The sequence below is a fragment of the Polypterus senegalus genome, chromosome 1, assembly GCF_016835505.1.
Source record: "Polypterus senegalus isolate Bchr_013 chromosome 1, ASM1683550v1, whole genome shotgun sequence".
Taxonomy (NCBI): domain Eukaryota; kingdom Metazoa; phylum Chordata; class Cladistia; order Polypteriformes; family Polypteridae; genus Polypterus; species Polypterus senegalus.
The window spans coordinates 120,268,644-120,294,260 of NC_053154.1; positions in this window are offsets into that span (position 1 = coordinate 120,268,644).

Here is a 25,617-nt window from a genome sequence, read left to right on the forward strand (position 1 = left end):
TCTTAAAACTGTTCTCACCTCTCCGCCAGCGTCTTTTGTTCATCTAAATGTGCTAATAAACACAAGCTGCAAGCAGCCCGCTATTCCACCCCCCCACCGACTTAGAATGTACACAAACTTCTCCCAGCTCATGCCTTGATTGATTATCTGGGAGTGAAGTGGAGTTTTAGAGTGGAAATAATAGATTGTTATTTGGAACACATGCATTTCATGTATATTCCGTTTCTACAGTAATCAGTGTAAACACATTGTTAAAACACATACTTTTTCATATTTTAGTAATAAATGTTACAAAATGTAGGCATAAACTATAAAATGTGTGAAGCCTGAAGACCAAAGATCAAATAAACACTTTTACAAAAGGTTCAAGAATATCACAATAGCTTCTGTGGCATACTGGTAAGATTTTGTCACTCAGAGCGTGGCAGACTTGCTGCACCTCAGAGACCTGAGTTTGATTCCCCGCTGGGGAGAATTTTTTTAATCTTCGCTGTTCTGCCTGCCTGAACTTCCTGTCTATCTATATAGTAATAACAGTAATTTTATTATAATATAGCAGCTTCCCTGTCTGCCTATCATATAATGCCTTTCCTTCCTATATATCTATATATCTATCCCCTTAGCTATTTTTTTATATATCTATTATATAGTGCCCTATGGGGTGCCAAACAGGCAATTACAATGATTTCTGGAATATATAAAGTCATTCCCGAATATATAAAATTTCTGTGCTTGTCATTTCACTCGTACTAGTGAAAGGTAAACTTCGACAGAAGCCACTTAGAGTCGATCGAGCTTGTGAGGTTTATCCAAAAATGCGCCCATACAAAAAGAATAAATAAATATAGTGTTCAAAGTGCCGGGCACATACATCATTTTGAATGAATTAACTGAACAGTGGGTTTTTTTAAAATATTTTTCTGAAGATGTTTTTGTTAACTTAGTCCATTACGTTGTAGTAGGAACTCATTGAGTTTACTAAAAATGTGCCCGAGTCGTTTCAATCAATATCAATATAATCTGACTTTAAATTTATATATTCAGAAATGAGGTTATATATTCCGACACCGACTTTATATAATCAGGCTTTGACTTTACATATTCAAGTTTTGACTTTATATATTCTGGAATGACTTTATATATTCCGAAAATCATTGTAATTGCCTGTTTGGCACCCTATAGGGCACTGTATAATAGATATATAAAAAAATAGCTAAGGGGATATATATATAGATAGATGGGAAGGAAAGGCACTATATGATAGGCAGACAGGGAATCTGCTATATAATAATAAAATTACTGTTATTACTATAAAGATATTATTTATTTACTTACTTCCTACAATGAAAAGTCAGGAGTGCAGTGCTTCCCATGTACATATACAAAGTACAGCAATGGCAAAAGTGCATTCTTGATCCGATGTAGAACAGTCATCATGATTTGAGTGTGTCTCTGTTATAGCGTGTCTAAGAAAACAGCAGTGTCAAATGTGGGTGCTGGTATTTGAGTTGGGATTGTGAACGTGGCTGAGAGAATAACAGAATAAAAAAAAGCTAACCTTTACAAGTATCATAAATTACACCGGCTATTACAGACTAGAATCAAATGTATGTTTTTATTTTAAAATAGTAAGAATATGTGCAGCTCACTTTTCAAAACAGACTCATCTGGAATCAAACCCATGAAGTTCAGACTACCAGTCAGGAGCTGATACCGTTGCACCACCACTGCGCTCTTAGCAAATGTGTGTCAATAATTAATAATAATTTTTTTAAATAAAAGTATACTTATTCTATTATATTTGTACTTTTTGTGAAACTGTTTCTTTAATATTTGGACTTCAGGCTTCACACATTATAAACTTCATGTCTACATTTTGTCAATTATGACTGAAACATGAAAAACGTTTCTTTTTTAACGATGTGTGTACATACGTGTGTAGACACGGAACACACATGAAATGCAAGTGTTCCAAACAACGATATAGTATTTATAAAAGGTGTCATTTTGCTTGACTTCTCACTCTATACAACTCCAAGCAACTGACACGCAGGTAAACTGACTTGAGCTGAGAAAACTGTGTGCCGGTGGGGTATGTGATAGTAGGCTGCTTGCTGTTTGCTGCTTAGCCACAAATTTAGAAGACAAAGACAAAGGACGTGACGGAGAGGTGTAAAGCGTTTTAAGGTGGGACGAATCTACAAGTTTTTTCGTAGGCTCTGGTTATTCTAGTGGTAAGACTTTATTTTTTTAATAATTTTTCATTATTCTTTTCTTTTTATATTCATTTTTAGATTTTTATTGTTTCTTGGTTCTTTTTATTGATAATTGATTATTATTCAATATTCCATTCATTGTTTTGTTTTTATGCATCTTTAATTTTATATGTAATCTAATTTTACTTGTAATTTTTTTCATTTGATTTTTTTTTTTTGATTCTTTTTTTCAAATGACTTGGCGCTCCTGTAATGGGAAATCACAATACTACCAGTCATGTGTCTAATCAAAACCCAAACAATAAGTGTAAATATCAAATTTTGAAAACTGAACTGAAGAAAACAACAGAAACCTGCTTTTATAATATAGGTTAATGCACAATTAGAAAGCTGCTTATTCCCTGAGGATAGTAATGTCCAAGTGGGCTATTTAGCACAAAGAAGACAGTGGCCATGTTCACGCAGTGAGCATAGAGTCAGAGTTGGAGTTCTTTTAAATTCTGACCTGTTCAGAGTATTTATCTTATTCACTTTTATCTTTCTTTCTTTACTGTTCATGTAGAAATCAAATTACCAGAGCGCCATAGATGTTTAATCAGGTTGTTTCAGCTTTACGTCCAAGATTAAGGTCAATTTTAAAGACTGAAAAACAAGTTCATCCATTCATTTTCCAACCCGTTGAATCCAAACACAGGGTCACGGGGGTCTGCTGGAGCCAATCCCAGCCAACACAGGGCACAAGGCAGGAACCAATCCCGGGCAGGGCGCCAACCCACCGCAGGACACACACACCCACACCCATTAGGGACAATTTAGAATCGCCAATCCACTTAACCTGCATGTCTTTGGACTGTGGGAGGAAACCAACGCAGACACGGGAAGAACATACAAACTCTACGCAGGGAGGACCTGGGAAGCAAATCCGGGTCTCCTAACTGTGAGGCAGCAGCGCTACGACTGTGCCACCGTGCCGGCCTCAAGTTCATTTAATAGGTTATTTTTTTTTTTGTTTTGTCTGAACACAACTTAGCCTCTATTTTACTATTACCAAACATCTGCAATATAGTAATAAGTGGCATATACCCCTAAGTTATTATTGAAGGGAGTTATTTATGAAGGGAACCTTTGTGCTGTAATAAGTAATAATTTCCAACAAAATCAAAAAGAGTTGCCCCGTATAATGTCCAGTGGAGTTCATGAAAAAATGATTGAAAAGTGGATCAAAAACCAAAGCATTTGACAAAATGCAGCACTGAAATGGAGATATTTATACAAGATGGGGACGGGATGTGACATGGCAGGAAATGCTGTCAAAACCGTAGGACAGAAGTGAAGTTGGCGGAACTGGAAGTGATGTCATCATGAAGGAGTTGAAAGTGACGTCATCAGTGTGAGACCGGAAGTGCCATCATCGCAATGATCCGGAAGTGACATCATCAGTGTGGGACTGGAAGCGACATCATCTTCTAGAGTTGGAAGCAGAAATGAGGTTGCACGGCCATTTTGAGAACCCGGAAATGGTGGAGGTAAGATCTTTATTTTTCTTCTTTGGGTAAGGTGAAAGAGAGAAAGAGGTGTTAGTACCTGAAATCAACCCTTCATCTCACGATAGATCACTCACCTTAGCGTTTGTTGACTGCCTCCTAAGCACACGTGTGACAGTGCATGCTTTGTGGTTGTTTAAATCTGTCCATTCTAGTAAACTTTCTCACATCTTTCATATGAATAGTTGGATCTGCAATGTCTCAAAGCAAGAAGTCACTCTAGAGTGAGCATTGATTCACTATAAGACACACACACTCATGCTTGCTTGCTTAATATGAGTTAGCATGGCTTCAAGTCTCAGAACTTTGAAGAGGATCCACACCTCTTCAAAAAAAAGAAAGACTTTGAACTCCATACAGATGGGTATGAAGTCAAGAATTAAATGCAACATTGATCAAGAACAATGAACAAGATCTTTGGACAATACTTTGTTAATTTCGGGTTCAGTTTCTATTCTGAGTTCTAAATACAGTATGTTCAACATATAGCTTAATAATTGCCCATTATTTAATTTGTAAGTTTTATAAGTATTGTCTTAGAAAGTATTGACAGACAAAATCACCAATTTTTTTTAATGTTTTTATTACTTGCTCATGGGAATCCAACAAATTAACATATAGTAAGCCTTTGGTTTCCATAAACACACCACTTATCAGCTGATTTAATTTGATTCCTTTTAATATTCATTTCATTAGTAAAATGATAACAAAATGTTGACATCATTTTTTTCTAAACCCAGTGACTTAGTCTTATCTAATGTTGTGGATCAGTCAAAATGTCTTGCTATAACTTCAACAGATGCCGTAGCTGTAATGAGGACTTTTTTTCTTCAAATCTTTCTCAGCTGGGAGTTTTATAAGCTTGTAATTGAAGATGTTGATATTCTGCCCACCTTGGGAATGATTAACACTTGAATCATGAGCAGAGCTTTTAAATTTATGCATGTACTCGAAGCACGTGTTATGTTTTCTGGGATGCAAGTTACAACGCCTCCATTCCAAGCCTTCCTGCCCACATTATGCTGTTTATCAGGTTCACACATAACATTTTTGGCTAGCCAGGATAATCTGATTTGTCAGAATTACAACTCTGAAAACAAAAAACAAATTAAATATGACTTAATGTTTTCTTCAAGCATTTTAAGTGCAATTTTATTCTTTAGTTTGACTTTTCTGTGATTTTCTTTTAGCCAGTATGTCTTCTCGAGTCATGCTCATCAATGTTCACCCGCTTTGAGTTGTTTTTTGATATTATTTGCTGCTTTGTTACTTATAACAAAAAGTGCATATTACTAAATGCCTTCTACAGAGCCTGTTTACATTTGCCAGACATTCTATACCTAATCTTTAACATGAGTAGCTAGATGTAAATTACATTTGTTAGTCACTTTCTGCATTTGTTCAGAAAGTGATAAAAGCTCAGATACCTTCGTCATCTGCTCTTTGAAATTGCTTATGTGTGAAACTTGTCTACTGAAATTAAAATGTCATCTTGTTCATCTCAACTTTTGACTTTTTCTAGAAATTACATTCTGTTTCATTGACATCTTGATGTTACATTTAGGCAAAACACATCAATAGCATTAGCAAAGTGATGGGTAATCTTATGAATTATAATGTTCCTATTTAAAAAAATGCATTTTTTACAGAATGGAAAACAATGTAAAGGGTGTTCATTGCAGATGACACATCAAAACATTTATATAATATTGAAATTATAATAAAACAATATGTTTAAATGCACTCATTGAAAATACTTTCAGTATAACCCATTGCTCTAAGAAGCTTCTTGCAAATTAGTCCATAAAGAAAGTTTCACTGTTGAAATTGTTTAGAGGTAGGGTATTTACCATAATAGTTGGCATTTTTAAAGAGTTTTCATCGAGTATTTCTAGTGCATAAGTTTCAGATAATTTGCTTTATTATGAAACAATACCTCCTAGAAACAAAAAAGTTCAGTTTACTTAATTAATGTCCTCACCTCCTGCTCTTAATAGAACAATTGTGAGCTTCTACTGAACAAATACTTTTTACAGAGATTACTGCGCACTATGTAGTTTTCCAATATCAGTCAAGGCACTGCAGAAAACCCTCTATTGAAGGAAAGTTTAAATCTAAAGACAAAAGGGGAGCTCCCTATGGAATTAGTGTTGATGAAATTTCAGGTAGAAATTTCTTTTGCTGTGTTTAGGTTCACACATACTCCACCATAAATACAATTCAAGATGCAAGTGGTACCAAAGGGTTCTGTAACAATTTAGAGAACAGAGTTGTCAGTCAGGCAAAAGTAAAAACTAGCAGTACAACAGCAAACCAAGTCTAGAGATTGTAACAAAAAGGCGCTATATAGGCGCCTGACCCGACACAGAAAGACACAGAGGCATGTCTAAAACCAACAAGACTTTTATTTTTCTTCACCCATTGGCACACGTCTTCCCCGTGACCCACAGACAATACACAGTCCCAAGCAGCAATCACAACAGCACCAAACACTTCTCCTTTACCACCACTCCTCCACCAGCCCACTCCTCCACCAGCGTACTCCTCCTCCTCCTGATCCTTGAGTGGTGGTTGCTGGCCCTTTTTCTAACCCACCCGGAAGTGTTCCAGGTGCTTGACCACCTGGTCCTAATTGCACCTCCGGGTGGGGCTGAAGATTTGTCCAGCCAGGCGGCTGAGTCCATGCAGCTCCCCTTAGTGGCCATCCGAGCCCCCAACCAGGTTGTGGAAGACTCCATCTCCCATGGAGCCCTGTGGGTGGTTGAAGAATCACCGTCAGCCAGGGAGGCTGCCACGAAGCATCCTGCGGGAGGTTTTGGACTGCCCATGATGGCTCCCATGAATATAAGCAGCATGGGCATACCTGCCGGGCATGGGACCCGGCTGTCCTTCACAAGATGTATGGAAGAACAAAACACACAGTCGCTGCAAGTTATACTGAAGCTATGAAATGGTCTGCCTGCTACTCTCAGCTTTTAAATTTAGGCTGAAGACTCACTACTTCAGTTTAATATACCCTGAGTAGAGCTGCTGTGCATAATGCTAGTCATTAGTATCAAAATATAAGTAATACAATATTTATCTGTTGCTATACCTTGTTTATTCTGTTTCTCTTCTCGGTAACTTCAAGTTGTTTGCCTCCTCAAGGAAATGTAATTTCAGATGAAGGAGCACTGGACTCATCAGGTGGCAAGGTCCTTTCATCAGATTAGCTTCCTCAGCAGTAGAATGGCCAGTAGGATGGAAGCAAATCATTGGCTGAGGTCTCCAGGATTCTGGCTTGTCTTTGACACCACTTCTACAATCTGGTTGTGGTTCTGCGTTTAACTGATAGACAAATATTGATCTATTTAATTCATGTTAATTAGTTTCTACTCTGTTTTTGATGTATTTGAATAAATCTGTGCCTTCTTATGTGATCGTTCTGTTTTTTTTCTGTGTCTATTCTTGCATTTCACCTTGAGAGATGTTGCTGTGCTCTGCACCTGCACTTGGTGAAGAGCACTGTGCAAGAACAAAGAAGTCTGTATTAGCGTATTTTATTTCTGTGGTGGCAATGATAGATTTTCCATCTAGCTGTGTGAAAAGGTTTACTTGTATTGTTTTTTATTTATTGTATTTGTGCAATTTTTTGACATGCATTTTCTTCTTGTCTTCCTAGGAAGTCAAGGCTAGGGGACTGTCAAAGCCCACTGAGGCATTCCTTGTGGTGTTTTGGGCTATACAATAATTAAATTGTTGTTTTTGTACTGCAACCACCCCATGGCTCAATAGCATGTAGAACAACTCATGGCAAGAATAACTTTGTTTTCTGTATAAACGTATCTGGTATGAGTGGCATGGTGGCGCAGTGGCAGCACTGCTGCCTTGCAATAAGGAGACCTGGGGTCAATTTTCCGGGTCCTCCCTGTGTGGAGTTTACATGTTCTCCTCCAGGCGCTCCGGTTTCCTCCCACAGTCCAAAGACATGCAGGTTAGGTCTATTGGCAATCCTGAATTGTTCCTAGTGTGTGCTTGCTGGGTGTGCGCCCTGCCCAGGGTTTGTTTCCTGCCTTGCGCCCTGTGTTGGCTGGGATTGGCTCCAGCAGACCCCCGTGACCCTGTAGTTAGGATATAGCGGGTTGGATAATGGATGGATGTATCTGATACATTGCATTAGAGGAATTTCAACCTGCTACACTTTCCAACACTGGATTTGAGGTCTGGACTTTTATTTGGCCATTTGAAAATCTTGATTTTTTCATTTTTTGTTTATCATTTGTACCCTTTTGTATGATAAACCACACACCTGCTACTAATAATCTATTTCCATAAGTTGAATGGCTGAACACAGCTTTTCAAGATAAAATTGTGCATCTGAGTCAGTAAAAATATCTGTCTTGCTCCTCCACAATAAGAACGAACCCTCATAAAACTTTGTACCATGTTTCTTTGTGTACATTTGTTGATTTGGTAATCAGCAAGAGGTTTTCTGGAACTCCCCACTCTGGACAAAGAAAAGGTAACAGAACTATTACTGATTATTATTTTTTGTTCCTTTTTTGTCTTCCTTTCAAATATGTAACTCAAATTCCACATCTCAAATTTTAAGGCATCAAAAGGATGAGGATGCCCTGTGATGGACTGTTGTCTTCTGCACCATAGCATCCTCTCATTCTCATTATCTCCTCTCCTTTGTAAAAAAAAGAAGAGGTTTTAGAAAAAAGAATGCACAAATTACTAAATTTTGACTTGGGGACAAAAATCATGTAAAACCCAATTAAACAAACAGTAAATCGGTAAATGGAAGGCTTTCTTTGCAGGCAATTGCAAGGCAGTGTCAGGAAATAATTTCTAGAAAAAAAAAATTCTGTAATAACCACAAGAAACTATGGCTTTTCACACAAACTGGAGGAAAAAAATCTTATTCAAAGAGATAAAAATAACCTAATTTGCTGATGCTTTTTATTTTAATTCCAATAATTTAGGCACATATCAGTGCATGCTGCTATCTTAGATAACAACAATAAAATGACATCATACAGTCCGGTCCATAAGTATTTGGACAGTGAAGCAATATTCATAATTTTGGCTCTGTATACCACAACAATGGATTTGAAATAAAGCAATGATTATGTGATTGAAGTGTAGACTTTCAGCTTTAATTTAAGGGATTTACCAAAAATATTGTATGAGCTGTTTAAGAATGACAGCCATTTATCTGCATAGCACCCCCCATGCTGAATCCATGAGAACAATACTACCCACTAACCACCATGCAGCCCAAGAAGTATTGCAGTCACTCTAATGTAATCCTCGGATCTCACTTAGGAAGAGAACAAGATGAGAAAGAAAAAATTCAAAGAGGTGAGCAATAATAAACCATGATTAAGAGTTACAGTGCTAAAGTCACTTACTTTTGCCTCAACAGGTATTCATTTCTATATTACAAAACAAAACAAAAAATGCTTACTTACTTTTTGTCTGCCTGTGGCTTACCTTTGTAAATGTTTTACTGTCAAAGGACTTTCTTTACATTCATGAGCAAATATAAGGCTTTGTCTTCCTGAGCAGCCACACTTGATAAATAAGGGAGAGATAACAATTTTACACACTTAAAATCAGTTAACCTGATTAGCAAAACAGATGAATTTATATAATTAGAACATTTGAAATTAATTATAGAAATTCAAGTGAATCCCAATTACATACATAAAAATGGAATTTTTTCCACCCTAATTCAATAGTCCAAACATCACTAAATTAACAATTTAGGTGTTTCCCTGGTGATGGATTGCTTTGCTTTTCTCAACAATTCTGAAACTATCCGTAGCTGCCTTGAATTGCCCTGACCCCAATGTGTATTATGATATCATTAGATAGGCAGCAGCATATAAAAATTTGATTACAGAACCTGAATATTAACCGAGCCATAAGGAGAAGACTATACAGTATATTGAAATGATTCATAGTAAAAACAGATTCCCAATTGTCTCTGGCATTCATAGCAGTTGTTACTATCCTTTCATTGGGTTTAAGATATTTATTAATTGGCTATATCTCAGTCTGTCTAATTAATTTGTCTGAAGGTGGGCTATGCTTCAGATTTTGAGATCTCTTTATGTTTCCTGAAATTATTAAAGAAGCTGAGTCTGATCTGATGTTGGTACCAGAACTGCACAGATAGACTAGGCAGTCTTAGATTATTCTTCTTATTTAGAGCCCAGTTGCCGGAAGGCCATCATTTTAATATCATAAATCATGTGTCTCACTTCTGTAAAGTAATATCAATTTTCATGGATCAGGTTCTCTGTTTTTTTTCCATCATATTTATTACAGCATATTACATTACTTGGTTTCTTGCTGGCAATGCAGAAAATGCTTTACCGTTCTTTTGTTAAAAAAAAAGGTTATCATAATTTACATTTTTTTTCTTTCTGCACAATTTGAGCTTTTTCCTTTCTTCATTGTACTTCAGGCTTTGGTCCTGTGGTGGCTCTGAGGCTAAGGATCTGCACTGGCATCCCGAAGGTTGCCAGTTTGAATCCCTGTCACTGCCAAAAGAGATGCTACTCTGCTGGGCCCTTGAGCAAGGCCATTAACCTTCAATTGTTCCAGGGGTGCTGTACAATGGCTGACCCTGCGCTCTGACCCCAAGGGGTTTGCGAAAAAGATGCATTTCACTGCATGTTGTCCTGTATAACTATATATGTGACAAATAAATAAAGAATTAAATGATTTGTACTTGATTCCTTTCTTTAATGGTAACCATAATGTATTTTCACCTGCATTCTTGTATGTTAAATTCACCCACACCCATACCCTTACACTCTTACCATGGCAGTTTATATATTGCCATGACCAAAGCTGAATTCCCCTGGAATTGGAAAAAAAACAAACATTTTTACTAACTTAAGGAAAACATCCAGCTATCCATTATGAAAACTACTTAATCAATTTTAGAGGGAGCAAGGTCTGGACCCTGTTCTGGCAGACAACAATACAAGGAAAACACATTGTATACAATTATATATTATTAACTGCTTTCTTTTTCACTTTTACTACCACTGTTTCACAAGAATAATGGAATCCTCATTACATTTACCATCTGAAAGCATTTGAAACATTGCTGCATTTTTAGGTTCACTTTATTTGATCCAAAATGCTGCTAAAGTCAGCCGGGAAGCCTATTCCTTTTCTTATTGGCCCCTTTCATAGATCTGTTGCACCTGGTATTTTCCCCTGCTCTGGTACACTATTCCACTTTCCAGACAGCTTCACATTAATCATCCAAATGTAGCTTTTAAACAGCACAGCTTGTTTCTGAAGGAAAAGGTCTTTTAAAAAGAGCAGAGGATGGTTTTATTTGTAGCTGACATTTCTTTTTTTTTCATGTAGTTGAAAGAGAGACAACTCTTTTCCTTGTATATGTCCAATATTCTCCTTCTGCAAGCTGTCAGATTAATGTCACAACATAAATTAGTCTAAATACGATAATCTTTCACTTTTAAACATTTATAATTCGAGTGATGTAAAGTGCAGTCAATGTATAGAAAATGGAAATTCCTGTGAAAGAGGTTGCTTTAATAGCATTGCTGCAGAGCTTAATGTGTCATTTTAAAGGACTCCTTTTGTTAGAACAGTGTGCAGCTTTCAAAGTTAATTTTTCATCTGTGACTGAAAGTATTTGCAGCACATTTTTATTTTAAACTTTCTCTAATTATTTTACAATTGTACCTTTAGTCTTGACATGTCTTATTCTTATGGGTGCCTTAATAAAATATATCAAAACATACCATCCAAAATTAGAATATGGAACTGAAAATGATGCAGTATACCCATTTATTTTGTCCCTTCTCGCAAAGTGACTACAGCCCTGAGGTCTCTATGTATGGATTACAAAATTCACTTTACGCAAGCTAATTGCAATAGTTAAACATGCTAAGCAACTGCCATGAATTCAATGCAAATAATAAACAGCTACTTAATATTGTGGAATGTATATGATAAACCCTCTTCATGCGTGATATTTTATTTGTGAGAGACTGAAGTATTAATGTCTTTCGTTTGTTGGCATGCAGTAAAATAAAGGATTATTTACCTCCTGCTTGGTAATGACAGCTGTGTTTTATTTAACAGCTAGCTAGAAATGTTGAGCTGACTTTGCTTCCCATAATGCAATGCTAATGAGACTGCAATTGCAGTACACTAGTGACATCTACAGATACACCACACGAGAGGGTTTTTCCAAGAAAGCGGCAGTGAAGAGCAGTGGGTCAAACCCCTACGGAGCTCAGCGCTGCAGCTGACATTTACGCACTACAAACAGAATGAGGTGAAACACAAAATTTTACTGTCTACCAAGGCAATCAATGCAAATAAAAACAAAATGTTACTGGAAAATAAAGGTAGGGGATCTGTATATATTTGCTGTATGAACTGTATAAAATATAAATACATACAGGGAAGAGATCAGTTCTAGACTGCTTTTAATCTATACAAGTAAATACTACAAATTGTAAATTTTCATGTGCCTCTTGGACAGGAATTCATCCAGGTATCGGTCCATTCATTTCTGAGCCAGTTTTATCCAGTTCTGGGTCTTGGATGCCAAAAGCCAGGAAGCATCCTGTACAGGACACCAGTAGAGGAGACAATTAAAATGACACATTTTGTCTTTGGGATGAGGATAGAAAGAATTACCTTCAGTTATTTGGGTTTTATGGATGCACGGTAGTTTTTATTGCTGCCTCACAGCTAAGAACTTCTGCATTCAAATCCAAGTTAATGCCTGCAGGTAGGTTTTTTTTTTCTCTCTGCACTTCTTTTGGGGTTTCTCCAATTATCCCAGTTCTCTAAATCATCCCAAAAGACATGCTTTTCAAAGTAGGAAAACTTTTTGAATCTATTCAATGTGGGAGTGTATCTTTGAGTTTGGAAAACCTTTGGAATGACTAGAGTATGTCATAGTTTGTTGTAATGAGCATACAACCACCTACAGTTCGGGCAAACATTAAAGGTTTGGGAAAAATTGTGAGGTTTGTTTCATGGTCTTGGTAATGTCAATTCTGGCAGTGCAAAGAATTTTAAAGGCAATAAACACATTTGTAGGTTGCCCACTTTTCCGCCATCTGTAGTCTTCATCCCTACAGACAAATCTTTGTTCTTCATCTCAGCTGCTTCCACTCAGCCCAGGTGCTCTGCTCTTTACAGAAGGTTTAACTTCCCTACTGCAAACTGCCAGTTACAGAACAGTTAAGCCCTGAAGTAAACAAATAAAACAGTCAGGACAGTAATAGCAAGGGTTGTCTTGTTGCATGATAACCATAGGAGATTTCCTTTTTGTCTAGTGTAGAAAACCATTGGCAAGGCAGGGGTCAGCTGTAATGAAAATAAAATCCAGGAAGGGACTCATTTAGCAGTGTGCAAAGAGCCTGTCACTGAATCAGAATTAGGATATGCAGAGTTGGATGAGGAGCAGGAGGCAATAAATACAATAAACTCAGGGGTGCAAACATAAACCTGTAACATACAATGTAGTTTGAGGAAGTGGGTGGATGAATAGATGAAGGAAAAGCAATAGAAAATAATTAAGGTCCTTTTAACTTTAAAGGCAAAACTTGGTAAAATGTAGTAGGAGATGGAAAAATGCTTAGCATAAAGAGACAAATGCTACGTACGATAGTCAGAAAAATCTCTGTTTAGCGCTTTATGCCCAGAGGGGACTGGGCGGTCTCATGGTCTGGAATCCCTACAGATTTTGTTTTTCCTCCAGCCGTCTGGAGTTTTTTTGTTTTTTCTGTCCCCCCTGACCATTGAACCTTACTCTTATTCGATGTTAATGTTGATTTATTTTGTTTTATAATTGTGTCTTTCATTTTTCTATTCTTTAATATGTAAAGCACTTTGAGCTACTGTTTGTATGAAAATGTGCTATATAAATAAATGTTGTTGTTGTTTGTCTTCGAGGAAAAAAGATGCCTGTGTCTCAGCATAACTATGTTACTGATTCAGGTCCAGGCAACTAAACCTACTGGTGTCATAACTCAGAGCTTTGTGGTGAATAGATTCTGTTCTTGCAATTTATGCATATGTTAATTATGTATTTCTAGTTGTGAATTGTTTTAAGTATTGTTATGCTGCCATTTTAAAAATGCTTTATTGTTTAGCCACTGCTGTTTTACAGTTCAGATTCATGGGAAATTTCATCTTGTTTTTGTTAAAGGCTTGTCACCTGGCTGGGTACATGATGTCATTGCCATTCCGGTGTTCAAGATGGTGGCATGATCACAAAAGTGTTGTAGTTTTGACATTGCTTTCCATGTACAAACCTTCTTTTTTCTTATCATCATTACGGGATATAAAAAGATGTCTTGGCCAAAAGATTAGGCTTAGAGCCTTGCTTTCTCTGTCTTTTGACCATTTTATTTATTATTTTTGATCTTTTGCCGGTTTCTGACCACATCTCTACCTCTCTTATGTGATCGCTTTAACTCATCTGCTGGTCATTTATTTCTTGTCTTCTCGCAAGTTTGTGGCCACAATTTTTTTTTCTAACTGTTGGCTTCTAGAGGAACAGTAGGTCACCGAAATGTAGCTGATGTACATATTAGGGACTGCATCCCTCATGAAATTTAAATTTACCATCATTAATAAATGACATGTCCAACTCTGATATCACTGTAATAAAGCTTGGTTTGTTCTTTAGATACCATCACATCTCATTCAGCCTTGGTCCTACTGTGGTTCAGATGAAAACCAATTTCTATGTAAGGATTAATTAAATGTGGTTGAAACCTAACATACAAATATATATTGGGGAATATAAGGCCAAAATTAGGATAATTGGTGGCCCCATTTTATTTTACTGAGCTACCTGATGGCAGAAAAGAGAGGCGCTTTTCAAACAAAGTAACAATTAATATTGTGGCAGACATCCAGGGACCTTGCCCCACTGGGACGTCTCAAGAAGTGAAGGACCCGGAGAGGGGCCATATCTTCCCTGGTGCGCAAGAGGGCAGCACCCCTGGATAGCATCCGGGCCACGGATACAGAACAGGGAAGCTCAACCCTGTTGGGGTCTGTGGACATTACCAGGGGGTGCCTGGATGGTTTCCCAAGCCATGGACTGCAGCACTTCCGACTCACCAGGAAGTGCTGCTGAAAGAACATCAGGGAGCACATCCGGATGTGCCATAAAAGGGGCCGCCTCACTCCATTCAGGAAGCCGGAGTCGGGTGGCAGTGGACAGAGCTTATATTTATTAGTAAAAATAGCAGAACTAAACTCATTTAAAATAGAGATGATCTTTTTAAACATTCTGTTTGGAGTATATTTGATAATATTATACACATTTCACATTGGTCAAAATCAGTTAATGCAGTGATTCTCAAATTCACTCCTGGAGGCTCCATGTGGATACAAGTTTGGATTTCAACTAACTTGTGTTTTTAATTGGATTCATCTTATTTTCTGTTTAGGGGTCAATATGGTAATTAAAAATAAAATTTGGCACATTTTTATTAAAATGTAACAAGCATTTACTGTATGTATTGTATTTGGGAATAATTTAGTGTTTTTTAAGTTGTTTTTTACTTTCATTATCATGATTTTCATTCTAATTTTCATTATTTACTAAAGAGAGCATTAGTGAGTCCGATCTTAAAGAAGTTGCAGCCTTTGAACATTTACTGTTATTTGTCCTGGTGTCTAATCTGCTCGTTGTTAATTGTCATTTTTAGAATACACTTAAGGGAGTAAACTACATAGAACATAGGCACATTAATTGGAAAACAATAAAAGAGAGTTAGGTAGGCATTTAAAGCTTTAAGAAAGTAGAAATCCTTGTAAATGTCTTATAAAGGTTGTGTTACTGTCTATTTACTGAATGAAAAATATCAAGAGAAAATATGATCAGTTAAATAAATGTGATCATTTCATGGAAAAATGACTGACTTATTGTGAAACTGGTTAAGATAAAAACCTACAACCACAGGGTCCACAGGACTGAGCCTGAGAATTACTGAGTTAACAAAAAACAGTTAAGATAATTCATAGTCTGTCACTCAAATATTTCCTGCTATTGTCACATCTTTAATATTTAATTCATAACAATTAAAGATAAAATGAATGCCAAGGGCAAAATGAACATTTGTCCATCTGAAGGAGCCTTTCAGGTCAGAGTCATTGTTTTGAGAGAAATATTAGTTAAATTGGACACATCAGACATCAGCCCTGGGCAGCACTGTTCCAGCTGTTAAAAAGTGAGGAACATCTGGTAATATTTTTGAGTTAAATGTGGCTACCATGAAAACGTAAATATGCTAAAATAGACAAAATGACCATTGGTCATTAAAAAGAATTTAAAGGCCCTATAATATCACCTTTTGAGATAAATTGTAAGCATTGTTCTGTTCATTCATCCATTATACATACCCACTGGAGTTTATCGAGACAAAACTAAGTACTAGAAACAATAAAGACCCAGTGGTGTGCCATTCCATAGCAGGGCACACTTATGCGGACACCATCTTACTCAAATTTGGTCAGTTTAGAACTATTTATGAACCTAACACCCATATCTTTAGCATTTGGGAAGAAAACTGAAGAAGGCAGAAGAAAACCCATAGAGAGAACATGTGAGCTCCACACAGACAGTGACTTTTCTTTATTTCATCAGGATTCTGAGACCAAATCTTTCTTTTTGGTACTCTTTTGCTATTTGTACCCCGCACAATTAATTTCTAGCATTTATTGCACATTGACTGGCTTTGATGCCTGAAATAAGGAAGTCTCCTTGTTCCAAGTTTTGTCTCATCTTCTGCTCTTATTTTTCCATCTGCTTTTCCTGGTGAGGGTCATGATGACAGCAGGCCTAGCAGACCAGTCCAGACTTCCCCGTCCCTAGCTACAGATTCCAGCTTTTTCCAGAGTATTCCCAGGCATTCCCAAGCAAACCAAGAAATTTAATTTGTTCAGTATGCCACAGGGTCTCAACCCAGTGGGATGTGCCTGAAGTAGGTTTAGGGGGAGCCTAAGTTTTACAAAATTAGCTCTCAGGGTTTCCTGAATCAGCTGTAAGGCTCTCTCAAATTGTGAAGCACTCTTTAAATTTGTATTTTGTTTAGTTTAGTATTAGGGAGAGGTATTGGAACACTTTTTCTTATTGAGGATAGTTTATTTATTTACTTATTTATTTACTCCAAATTGGTTTTTTTTCCCTTCTCTTTTGGCATGTTGCAATTATGGGCATTAATTAATACATTTGTTCTTTTATTCATTTCCATCTTTCAACATTTTAACAGTTGTTATGGACATTTCAAAATAGCTGATCACAATGAAGATCTTATTCAGATTTCTTGAATACCTTTCCATGGGGTGCACTATACCAGATAGGAACATCATCATGTTTATACTCTATAATAGTATACTTGTCTCAGTTTTGGTTATCCTTAGCAGAACATTTTTGGCAGAACTTTTTTTAGATGAAATCTGGACTCATTTGTAGCTGATGCACATTATAGAATCACCTGAACAGCTCTGTGCAGCAGACCTTTCTAAGGACAGCTCTACTGTGGAATGACATGGAGATCTCAAGACCGAGCAGAAAGAGGCACTGAAGAAATGCTGAGACCTGTCCTGAAAGAAATACAGTGCACTTCAACATTTTTGTATTTGCCACTTTCCTTCCTTCAAGCTGACTGTTACAACAAACAAAACTTAATTAAACAGGTTTAGAAATTGAAGGGCTGATTAACCAGAAATTAAAGGTAGCTGGACTTCAAATGAGAAGCTGTAAAACTCACAAACCTCATGTCACATGATTGTGCACAAGAAGCATCTAGCAGGGTTGGTTAAAGGAACACCTTTGCCACAAGCACTTGAGGACACTTAGCTGCTAATGCCTCCTTGTTTTTCATCTGCCGACAGACAAGCTATATGAATAGCTTTGACATAACCTATATTTTTCACCAGCAGATCCTGACACTTCCAACCCAGGATCCACTTAAAGAATGATGGCACCAGAAAGAGATGAAACTGTTTTCAATGAAGACAGAGCTCCTGGAGGAGACACTTGAAATGAAAGAAAGAGCAGAATTACTAAGAACCAGTTAAACCTAGGCACAATATGATGATAGATGTCCAATTGTTTTTTATGTTAACATTTTCAGTTTGTTTTAATTAAATTTGGTGCCTTGATGGACCCTAGGCCTTTTATTTTCTGCATCTACATTCTTATTGTACAGTCTCTAAGGCTGAAGCAGTTCTACTATGTAAAGTTGACCAAAATTCCTCTACTGATCAATTCCAATATGAAGTATCTGGTTGATGTAATTCCTAGTAGAAGTGTCATAACCATTTACTATGCAGAAACATCCATCCATCCATTACCCAACCCGCTATATCCTAACTACAGGGACATAGGGGTCTGCTGGAGCCAATCACAGAGTGCAAGGCAAGAAACAAACTCTAGCCTACCACAGGGTGCGCACACACCCACACCAAGCACACACTAGAGACAATTTAGAATCGCCAATGCACCTAACTTATCAAAAAAAATTAAATAAGGTTTAAAACTGTGGAACATTTGTTCAGAGTCTAATTTACCTAATGTTAGATTTTGATTGAAGTCCTAATAAAACTGTGATAAATAATGCAATAAAGTAGAAGATCATTAAAAGATGTGACATTTGCCCTTTTACTGATTTCCCCTATTATTGTGAATTTTTGACACAGAAGATTTTCAGTTCTTTAACCAAAAACTAATGGAAGGGCTGTAATGTGAACAACTAAGAAATTTATTTATTTATCTAATGAATAAATGTATGCAACACCAACTGTTGCATTGTGTGCAAAAATAATTGTCCCTTGTTTAATAAACCCAACCAAAGTGATAATCAACTCCGCCATGGATGGTCCCAAGCCCGGGTGCAAAAGGAGGAGGGTTGGGTGCAGGGGCAGCACCCCAGTCCCATTAAAACCTGATTGCTACGGAAACAGCAAGAAATCATCATCACCTGCAGAATTCAAATTGGTACGAACACAATGACTACACAATTACGGTGTTGGAAGAAATCCACTGGGGCATTCAACACCTGATGTGGTCAAATGTTTTTAATGCCAAGGCATTCATCCAAAGTAAAATGTGAAATGTTTGTACTTTATATCGGTGTGGAAAGCTAGTGCAGCTATTACTGGTTATGGATACCTAAAGATTAGACATCTTGAACATTAGTGAATTACGATGGACTTGAAGTGGGAAACTGATTAGTGAAGGAAAGACAGTCTTATAGATCTCCAATGACCAGCAACACGTTTGTGGTATTGGCATGGTGCTGAGCAAACAGGTGACTAATGCGCTTATTGGATGGAAACCTGTCAAGTTTATGCGTCAACTGAAGGTGCAGATGATGTGTAAAATAATACATTCTATGATCAAATTCAGGAAGCACTGATGGATATCCCAAGTCACGATCTAGTCCTAATCATCAGTGACATGATCGCACAAATCAATGGCAATTGTAATGTTCAGGTACACATAATGGGACAGCAGAGCTCTGCGACACAGTCAACCAACAATGGTGAAAGGCTACTGTTGCTCTGTGGCACAAATCAGCAATACTTCTTCTGGCACAAAACCATCCACAAAAAGATATGGCGATCACCTGATGGTGATCAGCGTAGCAGAATGTGGGGGTGAAGCGAGAGGCACTCATTGGGCTTGACAACTACCTTTTCTTAAGAAATGGCAGCGATAAAAAGAGAGATTTTTTGCCCCCTTGATGGGGAGAAACTAATGGACAAGGTGATGGCACAACATTTCCAAATTGAAGTGAGAAACTGGTCCCAGTCACTACAAGGCATCTCCAACAAGGACATCCAAGGGCAGTGGTGATGAATCAAACATTGTGAAAGAATGCGAGGAAATTTGTGGTTGGAAGAAGGCGAACAAGAACTTAGGAATACTGGATACAAGAGTGGACATGGAATCTGATCAACCAAAGAAAAAGGATCCAAATGCAGTACGATTAGACGAAAACACATGAAGAATGAGCCTCCACCAAATGATGATACAGTTTGCAGGATAAAAAGGTCAAACATAGCTGCTGATTGTAGGTAATGGCTGGAAAAGAAAGTGATAGAAGCCCAAGAAGCAGCCACCAGAAATGACAGCAAAGCGCTTTATAGAATCGTTCATGAGCTGATAGTACAAGGAATGCAAGGACGTGGTCCTATTAAAGACAAAAGCGGCAAGATCCTGCTGACAGCAGAAGCCCAAGATGCTCAGTTGTTAAATATTTCAAAGAGACAATCCAACATCCACAAAGCTAAACCCCAGAAGCTGTACGATTTTGCTATTATACCATCCATACCAGAGCTGGCAGTGAACATGGGTGAGATCATGAAGAATGAAGCAGGAAAAAGGATGACAACCTTAAAGAACAACAAAACCCCTCGATAAGATCAAATAACTGCACAGCTGCTGAAGTAGGGAGGTGCTGACTTGGAAGAGGCCCTAACAAAGCTATGCAACAAGTACTGGTAACAGGCAACTGTTCCAGTGGAATGGTGAAAAGGTGTTGTTTGTCAAGCTACCAAAGAAAGGCAATGCAATGGACTGTAACAACTGGCAAGGTGTCGTCTGCTCTTGGTTTCTGGGAAGGTCTTCAGCCTTATGCTGTTGGAGAGCCTATGTGATGCAATTGACATTCTGCTGTGAGAAGAGCATGCAGTCTTTCATCAGAGCTGGTTGTGCAATAAGCAGATATTTGTGCTAAGGAACATTATTGAACATAGTGCTGAGTATCAAAAGGCATTGCTGCTCAACTTTGTTGACTTTACCAAGGACAGTGTACACTGCAAATCACTACAGCGAATCCTATGGCACTATGGAATTCCACAACATTACGTTGACATCTTCAAAGATTGATACCAGAATTCTATGTGCTGTCAAGACCAAGGAAGGCTTCTTCGCAGATGACTTCGCCATTGAGACCAGTGTATGGCATGGGTGCATCTTATCACTGCTTCTGTTCATCCTTATCTTGGAGGGTGACAAGCGAATGGGCATCGAGTGGACAGAAGATAACCAACTCCACAACCTGGACTTTGCAGATGATGTGGTACTGCTAGCTGTAACACAGCTTGCTTTACAGAAAACAACAATGTGGCTCAAAGAAGAGATGGAAAAACTGGCCTCATGACAATATCACATATCACAGTGGGAGGGCAGACTGTGGAAGAAGTCACCAAATTCACCTACCTGGGGAGCATCATCAATGGAATTTATAGTGTGGATGAAGACGTGTGAAGGCAGATTGGCTAGGTGCTGATGGTATTCCAATGCATGCACTGAATCTGAATTCCATCATCAATTGACCATGTGGTAAAGATTCTATTCTACAACAGCATCATGTTGCCAACAGCCATATATGCTAGTGAGACATGAAGAGCAAAAAAAAGCATCACCCGACACCCCAACGTATTTCATCAAAGATACCTACAACGGACACCCAGCATTACATACCACAATCATATTACCAGTGAGGAAGTGCTGCAGGGAAAAAGTCTGCCGAAGCTGGAAGACATCATCACTGGCTGATGAATGCGTCTTGCAGGCCATGTGTTCCAGCTATTGGACAACCAAATTACACTGTGATGAACTGGAGGCCCAAAAACAGGAAAAGAAAGCAGGGATGCCGATTTAAGACCTGGCAAGCAACCTGCGGAGAAGATTTCAAAACTGTTGATATCAAGTGGGAAGATATTACAAATATCTTGACTGACCAATAACGCTGGACACAACTTGCTGCCTGATGTGTCGAATGGCATGGCAGGAACTAAACTAAACTAAAATGATAATCAGAGTCAGCTAATTAAACATGTTTAATTACAACTAGCCTTGCTTAATATAAACCTTAATTATTTTGACTCTTACCATGTCAGTCAAGATGTCAACACAAAGATCTAACCAACACGTTAACACCATGATCAATGAAAACTGCAGGAGAGAACAGAAAAAGCAGTGTGCATCAATTAGTCTAGAAGAGTAAACAAAGTTATTTTTAAGGCTCTAAAACTGCACTGAGAGGCATAATCTTCAAATGGAAGATATTTGGAACTGTAATGAATCTTCCCTGGCATGGGCGGTATACCGCCTATCTTGGTGCAATACAGGAACATAAACTATCATGTACTAAGTCATCATTTGGAAGTCCCATGGATGTTCACCTGTGCTGAAGCCTAAACGAGAATTTATAAATTCTCCAGTTTTAGTGCTAATAAACACCTTGTATCATGTGAGTTAATTTTTTTAAACTGTACAGTACATGTGGAGTAAATAAAATATTTGGTTATAATGGAAATTTCATTATAATGAATATGGGGAAAATACATACACTATTGTGACCAGGGTCACTGACGATTCGTCATCTCTAATGTTAGCAGCACAAGACAGCTCCATTGCTGCCCTGCTGCATTTGTTCAACAGTAATCAAGGGAAAAGTAATTGCTTGTCCTCTGTAGGATAAGTCTTAACCTATAACATGCTTGTCACATGATGTTTCACCTGGTCTGCCACAATGTTGATTTGGAGAAGCTGGTGTTCTTTTAATGTGAAGAATTGCCAGTGTACGGCCTTGATCTTGTGTGCTTGATTACTGAAGTAACAGCTCCTGTTTTTGAATGAAGTCTTGAGACTATACCTGCCTTCTCAATACAAAAATAAAGTACCTGTATTATCCTTAGAAACCTGGACTCACCTTCCAGTTTCTCATACAACTAACTCTATGAACCAAGCTTTTTATAGTTAATACATGTATGAACACATCATGAAAATTAGACGTTAGACGTAACTTTTTCATAAATCTGATTCAGATTTTTTTTTTGTTCAGGTCCAAATGCTTGATCTTTAACCTTTTTTCTATTTTTTTTTTTTTTTGAGCCTTTAAAATTGTTGACAGCGTTAAAGGTGCAATTCCAAATGCCTTCACCACATCATTTTTCTTCATTCTGGAATTAACTTTTTCCAGTATTGTTAATGTTTTGTAAACTGAAGCCATTTTTCACGTTTTTTTGTTCATCACAAAAAAATCTTAGAGAAGTACTATGAAACTAAAACAGTACAGCATCTGTGCACAAACTACCCACATGGACGCTCAGTGGAGCTCTGATTCAGAATTCACCGAGACTGCCCGAGAATGGAAATTTTGCATTAGACTGTTACTTTACTCATTACTTTAACATGGCTTTCTTATAGCTTCATCTTAGTTAAATCCTGATGCTCTGTATATTCAATTAATTACCATTATTATTCATGGTGCCTCCAAAATCCATACTAACCCCTACTTTCTCTTCTGTTCTTTTTCTAGTTTACTTTGGGGGCGATCTGCACCACCACCTAATCAAAGCACCATGATGTCCCTTCATTGATGGATTAAAGGCCAGAAGTCCACATAACCATCATCTTCAAATTCTTCCAAGTGAACCCTGAATACAATGAGGACTGATTGAGGTCATTTATGTTGGGTAGAATGCCTAGACGGAGCTGGGCGTTCTCGTGGCCTGGAACCCCTGCAGATTTTATTTTTTTCTCCAGCTGTCTGGAGTTTTTTTTTTTTTTTTATGTCCTCCCTTGCCATCAGACCTTACTTTTATTCTATGTTAATTAGTATTCCCTAATTTTAATTTTTAAAAATTTTATTTATTTTGTCTTTTTTCTCTTTCTTCATCATGTAAAGCACTTTGAGCTACATAATTTGTATGAAAATGTGCTATAGAAATAAATTTTCTTGTTGTTACTGTCTTTTGGTCTAACAAGAAGTCTGTTGCAGGGACTCAGCGAAATAATAGACACGGCATTAAGTATTAAGCATTGCATTATCTTTAGTGGCTATTTTTGGTAAAAAAAAAAAAAAGTTAATTTTACTGGAATTTACATTTTGTTAAAACGACATCTGTTATACATGATGTTGTAAGAACGTTTGTCCAGGCCAACAAAAAGTATTCGTTATTCTGAAAATTTTGTCACTTTGGTATTCTCTATAACGGGATGTGACCTGTATTTGCTTTTCTCTATGCATATAATATAAAATACCCTTGTTAAAAAAATGGAGACAGTGAAGGTTTTTTTTTGTTTTGTTTTGTTTAAATGTGTCTGCCTTACTGCCTAGCCATTCATCATAGTTTTATATGGTCATTATTTTCCTGTGTAACGAGTACAGTGAAATTCCTCATTGCATGTGTTAATCAACATTAAAAAAATTTTCCCACTTATTTATCTTCTCTCAAAAGTAGTGTAACATGCTGGAGCTTGCTTTATTAGCTGTATTTTGTGTAACCATGAAATAACTAACAGGATATCACTCAGTGTTACTCTCTCTACTTCATATTTTGAAGAAGACAGAGTCAACATGTAATTTATTATCACTCATTAATTTGATAACAGACCTCATCTGTAACAAATTATTCCTAAATAAAAGCAAATAAAGCTTCCTTCGGTCCAGAACATAGACTACCTATAAGTTTGGGTGTTAGTATCATGTAAATAAAAAAGAAAAAAGAATCATGAGATAGCCATTGTTAAAGTTGACCTGCTGCTAATCAAGAGATGTCTAGGCTAATCATGCCTGACTTCAGTCCATGTCGATACAGACACTGTGACAGCTGAAAACTAAATCTGTAGATAATTGCATGCCATGCTTTGCACTGAGACTCCCAGACCCTTTATAAAAATATGGAAGCCTTCTTGAAACCAGCATCATCTCATTCTCAGCAAGTTCTGCAGTACCCTGAAGTAACCACCTGCCTTGAAGAAGACAATTTCTGCAAAATCAAGCTATATCAAATTTAATAAAACTCAATTGTTTATGTAACTGACATTGTCAAGACATATGTTTTTATAGTAAAAGTGTCACTATGATCCAGCACTGTCTAGTTATTGTTGTGCTTTTGGTAGAGACACTCTAGTGGCCTAAATGGTTGCATTCCTAGCCCTACTTATCCTCATTATGATTTAATTTTTATAGTTTACTTGTTTAATTTCTCTATATATTTGTACTTACTTAAAGTATAATCTGTTAGGATAATTGCAAATAGATGCAATCAGAGGATGCATTATCATGTTGCACTCATGATCATGATGCACTGTCATTGAACACAGGGTGTATATGTTCAGTATTGGCAAAGAAATTGAAACTGAATATCTTTTCTTATTACTTCTACTTGTGTATAGGATTACTGCATATTTTAAACACGTCGATAGTTCTTTTATATGGTTAAATTTATATACACTATCACTTTGTGAGGCTATCCCTGGTTAGTGCTTTTCTTGGAGTTTGGATTTAACGCTGACAAACAAAGCATTATAGTAGTACTCTGAGGAGGAGGCTTTGTGAAAGTGAAGAAGGACTAGTCAAATAGGCTATTACTTCTTCACTTTAGATATAAGCTACTGTACTTATGCATATACAGTAGGTTATTAATGTTTATACTTCAATGTACTGTATATTATTGGCAGTTTCCTGAAAGAAACTTTCAGTTCTGTGTTGTTCTTTTTTTTCCTAAAGAAGTGAGATGTCTTGCTAATACTGACAGCGGCATCATTCTCCGGTCCAAATTGGAGTCATCAATTAATGTAAACTGCACATCTTTGGGAGAAAACCAAAATATTTGGAGGTAAATCTATGCAGGCACAGAAAAAATGTGCAAATTCCATGTACACAAAAAATGTGAGTGGGTCTCAGACCCAGGATGCTAGATGCGTGAGGCAAGAGTGCCAACCACTGCCCACAACAGAAACTTTGATAGGGGCAAATATGTTAAATACAGTATATACTGTATATGCTTTCTGAAAAATGCATAATACAATTCAGTATTGC